We start from the raw sequence: 9,074 nt of genomic DNA on the forward strand, positions 1-9,074 counted from the left end.
GAAAATCACGTGCAGCATCAAGCACTGGAAGATTAATATAATACAAGGCATCATATGTTGTTCATCTAAGTTTATTAAAAACAACACCAAGTATAAATCTTTGCACATTTCATACTGAGTTAAACTTAACTCCTTTTTCCCTCCGATTTTTCCTTCTATCTATTATATCCCCCAGGCTTAGATCTGTTGCATCATTATATCCAGGGTGGGGGGGGAAATCATGTCTATGATGAAATGCCCGTGTCTGGACTGTGGAGGGAATGCAGATCCAGCACTGCATTTCATCTTGAATAACCTATAGCATGCACGTGTGCACCTTGCACTTTTGTCAATAACTGGTAATGCACATAGGCGAAAGTACAAGTGTTACAAACTGCAGCATGCTTTGTGTTAGGAGTCTACTCTTTGCTGCCCAGTTAACTGGTTACACAGTTTGTGTAAATATTTAATGCCTGGATGGGGTCATGCTTTCAGAGAGAAGGACTGGGAACTCACCCTGTGGTTGATCCTTTTTTGTAGTTAGTTTATTTCAAGGATTTTTCTGTGGGCATTGCTCAAACTTTGTAAACTTTGTGCTGTTCTTGCAGTACTTGTAACTCAGTAACAAAGACTTGTGCATACAAATTCGGCCAATAGGGATACAAAGGATCGTTTATCTGCACGTGTAAACAAAAGATGAAACCATTTGCTTCTGCAGCACTATTACCTTAATTTTCTCTGTTGTACCGGGAAATGTGCAGACCCCTTCAAATGCAGGGATGTCCACCTGGCCCTACTTCTGGAGGTTGGTCTTTGCACTCACCTTCTCTCCCTCCCCGGGTAGCCCTACCCTGGCTCCTGCTGCATCACAAGTGGTATCAGTGCCCACTACAAAGGCAGCTGGATCAGCCCTGCCCACCACACAGCTCAGGCTGCGTAGTTTCAGCGTTTAGCTTTAGCAACACATCGGGACATGTTTCCTGATGACTCCAGCTGCCGTTTCTACTATTTCACTTAGGCATCCATATCAGTGGAAAGCTCTCATTTTGTAACTTTTGTATGGAGGTCGCTCTCTCCATCTACAGAGATGGAAAGATCTGCAGAGATACACAGCTTGCTGGTGTTTCAGAACCCACTGCCTGCATCCAGGGATTTCTCCTCAGACCTAAGGAGCGGCAGAGACAAGTGAGCTGCTTGTCTGCTTGTAAATCCTTATTTCCAGACCAAACTCACTGATGACTTTTTCCCTGTCTGTTCTTGCTACCTGCCAGAGGAATGGGGTGTGATGGGGAGGTGGGATGGACAGGCGTTTTACAGCAGGAACTTGCAGAGGAGTCCTCCTTCTATCCCTGCCTCCATCCATGTCTGCCAAAGCAGGGGGCACAAGCCTCTGTCCGTGGGAATCCAAGGTGACAGGAAGTAAATAAGCATGGGGACCAATGTTCTGTCAGGTTTTGACCCACACTACAGGGAAAGCTTGCGGATCCCTCATTTTAACTCATTGTCTGTTAAACATTTATTCAGATACCAGGAACCTGCATCTGGATTTAGATGCTTGTAGACTAGTAGGCATATCAAATAATGAAAATTAAGGATCAGATTGCCTATCTAAACAGAGAAACTTTGCTTTCATGCCCCATTGCAGTTGTCATCCAGGACCTGGTGGAGCCAGGGGAAGCTCCCATTTGCCATGCTGGTGCTGGTTGGGGTCCTGCTCTCAGCACCTCCTGTCATCTCCCGCCTCACTGGTGTGTTCTTCAACATCCTTCCACTCAACAGTGGCAACTCAATGAAGCACTGCTACAATTTAAATAGTTATTTGCATTTCATTAACAATGACAACATTTATTTTAATACAGTTAAATCAGAGTAGCATTTAATTTAATTTTAACAAGATAGTTATTAAGCTAACCAAATATCAATTGATTGCTGAAGAAACCACATTGTGAAACAAATAAGTTGAGAAATAAATCTTGTTGCCAGGTCATTAATGTAAAATCACATAAATAATTAGGTTCTCTCTAATGAAGAACTCCAACTGTTCCCTGACATTCTCTGGGAGGGCTGCTGCCTTCTCAGTTGGCTGTTAGGGGAGAGGGGCCTGATCCAAGTGCTCAGAGAGCTGTACACACTGATCCAGGTTGGGCAGCAGGGTTTAAAGAGGAGCTCAGCCTCCCCCTGTGCTGCCTAGTTGGGACAGCCTTGCCTTGAACCCCCTCCAGGTGCTCAGAGACCTGAAGCACCTCATTCAGGCTTGGTGGGAATCCAAAAGTCAGGGAGCTGGGATACACCACTGTGAGCTCTTTCTGTCAACACCACTGGGTTGTAGGGTGTGAGGGTCATTCCCCTAACAAGTGCTACATCTTAACACTGTCCTTCTCAGCACCAACCGTTTACCACTTTCCCCTGCAAATTAGCATCTGGAATACCAAAACCGGTCTGTTACAGCAGACACAAACATTTCCTTTTCTAGCACTGCTAAGGACTTGCGATTTTCATCCATCTGTATGTGTGGATATCACTTTCAAGGGGGTCATTTGTTTGCTTATTTAAACACAGATCGCTTAGGGAGATCTTTTTCTGACCATCTGCTCTGTCCAGCTGCACAAAACAGACCAAAAACCCTCACTCAGGCAACTATGAATCAGGTCTGCAAGCTCTTCTTAAAGCATATCATAGTACATGCAGGCTTGATTTAAAGCCTTCGAGTGAAGGAAAATCCACTGAATCCCTACATAAGTTGCTCCAATGGTTAACTAAGCCCAATGTGAAAAATATACACCTTTATTGAGCCCGAATTTGTCTAGCTTTAATGTTTTTTCACTGTCTCTTCTCATGCCTTCTTCAGCAATCTTTCTCCTGGAGGCTAAAGCAGAGCCTGCCACCAGAGAGGGCAGGGTCTATTCTCTCTACCAGCATGATTTTTGGAGGGACACCAGAGCGATTTCAAGTTAAAAGGGTCAGAAAGGTAGATTACAAAAATGAAAATGAGTTCTCCAGTAGAAATTTCCTTTTTTTAAAAATAACAATAACCTCACATACCACTCACCCTTAAAAAAAGTACCAGAAAATAAGACTACACAGAACCCATGCCCTCAGATAACCCACATGAAGTGCACTTCCCCCAGAATTTCCCATACAGGCACACAAGTGCCCTTTCAACTGGATGGCTGGAGGAGAGGGAATTGTGCTCTGTTTGGTTTGGTTTATGGATGGCCAGTGGGCTGTGTGTATTAAGATCCAGTGGATGCCCAGCGAGACGCCGCTGTCTCTGCCAGAGCTGTTGATGCCCCCTGAGAGCTCCTCTGCCAGAGTCACACTGGGAAGTTGGCACCAAAGGACTGCCACCTCCCGTGGACGGGCACTGGGGATGAGGGGTGGGAAGGGACGTGGGGAAGTTTGGCCCCATGTACACACGTCCCCTTGCTTCCTCCAACCCCCAGGGGAGCTCTTCCGTGTGAACTGCAACTCAAAATAAACCTGGATGGATCAGCCATGCCCAATAGATAATCCGGGGCCTGCAGGACTGAGCTCTTGCAGTAACTGTGGCTCAGTTCACATGGAGGCAAGAGGGCTCACACAGCTGCAGGCACATTTCTGCTGAGGTGAGACAGCCTGTCCAGGGATCAGGCACTGGTACAGGCCAATCTGCACAATTCTGCTGTACCGTGCTGAGGCAAGGAAGCCACCGGAGTCTATGACAGCAGTGTCCTACCTCCACAAGACCCTGCCACATGGTGTCCAGCACCAAATCCAACCCTCTCCACTGCCTGTTTCCATGCTGCCTGCTCACACACAGGCAGCAGGCCTTGAGCAGAGGCTGAAGCACAGCACATACAGCCCTAATCACAATAAAAGTGGTGACCTGGATTTGTCAGTGTTGCGTTACACAGATCAGAAGCTGTGATTTTTAAGAAGGAAGCAGGTGTTTTGGAATACGATCTATTTTTCCAGCAGGCTATGATAAGTAGTTTTCAGCTAATTATTTTGTGCCAAACCATAAGGAAATCATCTCCAAAGTGGACTTCTCAGCTTGGAAGATGCTCAAGATTTTACACCAAATTTTAGACTCGACAGTGAACATAGAGCAGAATGGGTGGTGGCAGCAAGGGATTCATCCTGCCTCAGCTGAATCCCTGAACACAAGGCCAACACAGTTTGTAGCCATTGTAAGGTAAAGTAGACTTTTTCTTGCATCTTTTCATTGCTGTTTTCCAAATAAAGCAACTTAAACAGATCTGGGAAGAAAACTGAGCAATTTACAGAAAAAAATAGCTGCTGAGCAAAAACCAGGAATATGTGAGGGGCTTTGTGCTACAGAAGCTGTTGGAGACTGATTGAAATAGCCAAGGGATGCACATGTGCATAGAGGCTATTGCTGGCTGGGGAGAAAAGGTTGTCAGCCACAGAGCCAAAAAACACACAGCAATCCCTTCACAGTCAGAAGATGCTGCTTCTGTGAGGCCACAGATGCTGATCACTCTCAAAGTAACCAGCATGCAAAAAGTTAAAGTAGTTACACTGAAAGGGCAGAGAGCCTGCAGCGCAAATACTGCACATCCATCACTCACAAAAGAGTAAATTATTAACTCCTAATTAGCTGCCACTCCCATCCCACTTTGGGCTTGGAAAGGACAGAGCAACCACACGTGGAGCTTTAACAATGCAGTCTCCTCCCCACATGACTAAGCAGGACCATACCAACACCACCCATCCACCAGCTCTTTTGGTCATGGCAGAGGAAAACTCACTTCCTCTGTTTGTTGCCGTGTGATAAACACCCAAAGGAAACATTTTCTTCCTGTAAGTGACAGTGTTTTGAGAAAACACCCACGAATCCCTCCCCAGGCCTCTGTGACAACCTCCTGCCAATGCCTGCCAGCACAGGAGCACCTGTGAGGGCTCACGCCACCCCTCGTGCTTGTGGTTATGTGGTGACAGCCATGAAGAGCCACCATCAGCACACAAGAACCGTTTTCTTTCTTGCAAGGAAACAACAAAAAAGAAGCTTGAGTTGATGGTAATAGGACTCTTGGTGTAATCCCCTCTCATCTCATCTGCTCTACCTCACTTCCCTGTGCTCCTCTGCCATCTGAGCAGTGCTATCACCTATTTATGACCCAGGAGCACTGTGCCAGGCAGGGTCTCATGGAAAGCAGGAGGGTCTATCCGCTCCCTCCATCTCTGATGCAGGCCCACCTCATCTTCCAGCCCCGGGATGTGTAGCAGCCATCGCCAAGGGGACAGGCAATGTCCTGATCCAGGCACAGACCCTTGGCCTGGGCAGGCAACACACTCTGCCCTGGTGCCCACTGGGATCCAGGTCCAGGTTTTTAGGAGCAGTCATTGCTCACTAAAGTTGCATTAAATGCTGCCAATAACCACATTACCATCTAATAATTGATGATTAACGCTATAAGTTGAGGGCACCACATCACGACTTAGGAATTATCTTCTTTCCTGTAAAGCTCTTTGCCTTTACAGGACTTGCTAAAAGTTGCTTGGTACAGCATTTCAGTTTCCAGGTACAAACAATTTGGAAAAGAAAGGGGGAAAGTAAAGCAAAGCACAGCAAGCATACAACAACATTGTTGTGAGCTCAGACGATGTTAAATGAATTAATTCGATTAATTTAGCTGGCAAGCTTTAATGGTTCACATTGAAAGCATGAATAACTATTTTGTTCTGTGAATGACTATAGTTTAGTGACTCTTGATGTCAGTGTATTTTGCCCAGGGTTAAACTTGCTATATGAATTATTCACTGCTGGGTGAATGAAATGAACGGGGTTGTGCTCATAGACAGGATGCCAACTGTGGTTATTTGACATGACGGGGCACACCCGATGCTGACAAAGGACAATAGTTAATTTACAATGTGGTACTGGGGCTCAGTCTTTCTCCTTAAGATCTTTATAGAAAGCATGGCACTTTTTGTTATGTACTCCACATTAAGATGGATTCCGTGTGCCAAAAAACACTGAAGCATAGCTCACTTTTAAAAATGTTCAGTAGTTTAAAGACAAAAAAAAAATCATCTACCTTCCTGTCTCGTTTGGCTGAAACATTGCTCCAAAGAAAATGTGTTTAAGAGCAACTTAAAAACAAATGAAGGAACACATCTATCTATCACTTCAGCATCTTGTCATAGATGCAGTAGTTGATAGCTGCTAGGACCTCTCCGTGATAGGAAAGGATCTGCCAACCTCTCACAGAATGAGTTCTCAGACTGGGAACAATCGAGCTTTTACCTAAGCTTTTACTTCCAAAGCCGAGAGAGAGAAGCGACTGAGCAGTTTCTGCACTGTACTATTTACAGTGAGCAATTGGAGCAGGACATTTTCCCAGCCTTCTTAAGAACCTGTTGCTTTAATACAAGACATTTGTAATCTGGAAAGACAGGATGCAATTCAGCTTGATCTGACAAATGGGCTGCAAAAGTTTACTTATGCATACTAATGATACATTCATCTTCACTTTACACTTCTCAGCTGTATGCTTATTGCAAACATCTGTGTTGCTGAAATGACTGGTATTACAACTCATTTATATGGTTTAAAACTAGTGATAGACGAAAACTGGCAGGAAGGGGAGGGGTGAGAGGTGCTTTTTCCTCCCAAATTTCGAAAATACTTAGTTTTGTCTTTGAGCATGTTTTTGTGAATGGGCTGAATTGGCGCCCTGGTGTGTACGGAAATAACTTCATGGATAACTTCCAAACCACCAACATGGCCCAAACCTTGTGTGCATCAGTACCGCACTGATAGTACACTTAGTACTTAGAAAAAAGACCAAAAGTAGGATGGCTAAAAGGCAGCTTGGATTTTCCCTCCACATCACACACTTCCCACCACCCAGTCACAGGAGAGGCCACTACTCCATAGACCAGCAGCTCCCTGGCCATGCTCAGAGCCAGTAAAACAGCTCAATTCCTAATGCCATTCCCAATTCAATTTGCCTTGTGCAAAAATGGTACACTTTCTTTCAAATGACAGTACGCTGCAGACTGTGCCTACCTCTGAAATGAACCTGCCTGGATTTGTCTTGTTTTCATCACCCCCCTAAGGCTAGATGATTTGGCATAAATCCTGCCTGAAACACGCTTGCATGGTTAAAAGTGGAATGGGATATTTCTCCTTGGCTTCCAGATCTGTCAGATATTGCATGTATTTGCTTTTTGACCAGATGGCACTTCTGCTTTGTAGCTGCACATGAAGTATTAAATTTCTGCGCTCACGTCTGGCAGGTGTTTGGCATCCCCGTGACATCCCTGGGGATCCTGGATACAGGTTTGTATACCAAAAAGGCTCTCACAAAGTCTTAAGATGCTTATCTCCTTGGCCATACAGGTATTATTATTATTTGACTACCTTAGTAATGCCATGACACTGTGTATTTTTCAGTGTCATGTGGAACATCTCAGTGACCCTCTAGCTAGGCCGATGGACAGCTGGGAGTGAACAGTTAAAGCCTTGGCCATAAACCACTTCATATCCAAGCTCTTTAAACGGTTTCATGGCTGGATTGGTTGGTTGTTGTGGTGCATCGCAGTATTTACAGTAAAATTAGTAGGTCTGTATATCCATGACAAGATAGGAGAAGGCAAGAAGTCAAATTTGAACACAATGTGTGATGCATCTCTCTCTTTAACAGCACTCGTGCTACTCTGGCACAGCACTCACAGTAACATGCACTGAGAACGTTGAGACCACGAGATAAGCAGTGTAAAAAAGTCTCCAAAAGCTTACAAACACTTCCCACTCACACAATTCCCTATCTCAGAAACACTGGTCAAACCTCGTGTGCGAACCCTTCTGCAAGGCATTTCATTTCATCACCTCTTTGCTTAATTGTTGTAGGGAAGAAGGAAAAACAGCTGACAAAGAATGAAGAGTAAAGTAACAAAAACAATTGCAAAGTGAAAAAGGCCAGCTCATTTCCCTGATTAATTCTGATCTCTGCAGTCACCAAAAAAGGGCTGGACAGTGCAGCAAAGCAGGATGTACTCGGAGGAACATCTTAATGAAATTCTGTCTCACTGCCATCTTCTCACAGGGATGCTCTGCACACATGGCCCACTTGTCAAACAGTTGGACAAGGGCCGTGTGTTGTGGCACTTACGGAACGGCACAGCCTGAGGATGCATGGGGAGAACCAACTCCTTCTTAGCCCTTTCAAAAAGAAGAGCCTGTGCCACCATGGAACCTACAACAGAGAAGCTATTAACTTGAGGTATGCTTTCCACCCCCTGCTATGTTATGTTCAGGGCTGACTGCTGCAGACTGAAGATTACTTCCTAATTTTTTTCTCTTTCTGTAAAGTCGGAATGTTTATTTTGCCAAGACATCTATCCAATTTCAGGTAATTTCATGTCTGGAATGTCTACATAAGTAGCCGTGTGCCGGGGTTTGGAAGTTGTTAACTCACTTGTCTACCATTGGTTTCTGTGTTGCCATAGTTATTATATTGTCTCCTTGCACTGGCTAGCCAAATGGCCAATACCCTCTTTGGCCCAGCAGCCCTTATAAGCTGTGGGAAATTTGAATAAAGTCTTCTTTGCTGCTGGATTCCCTGTGTGGTCTCTGTCTCCTGGTTTAAGTACCTCCGCCGCCTGTCCCTGCCACGAGGGACGGGCGGTGGGGGGTGATTCCAGCCCTGAAAACCTTCACAGAGCGGCCGGCTGTGACCCCCAGAAACCCCTCGAACTGCAACAGATGGTGCCCAATGGCACGGACTTCGCCCACAGAATCGGTACAGAATTTCAAAATACACTTTAAAATGTAAAGGGTGGAAAGGCTAGGGGCTCGCTCCCCCTCCACCATTGACTGGTGCTGTCTCTGTGTTGCCGGGGGGGGTGAGACGTGTTGGACAGTGGTGCCAGCTCCGCAGAGCGCCCGGCGATTGAGCTGTGCCGTGATGCCGACCCCTGTGACCCAGGGGGGCCAAGGGCCAGGGGAGCTGCAAGTAACCAGTGTGCCATCAACGCAGCAGCGGTGGTTGCGAGGCGCCGGTGAGGTGCTGGGACCGCAGTGTTATAGTCAACAGACTAGAGAAATTGCGGTTGGAAAATTTAAAAGAATTTATTGAAAGCAAATA

The sequence above is a fragment of the Manacus candei genome, unplaced genomic scaffold (genome assembly GCF_025592945.1).
Source record: "Manacus candei isolate 608988 ecotype Guabito, Panama unplaced genomic scaffold, ASM2559294v1 h1tg000050l, whole genome shotgun sequence".
Taxonomy (NCBI): Eukaryota; Metazoa; Chordata; class Aves; order Passeriformes; family Pipridae; genus Manacus; species Manacus candei.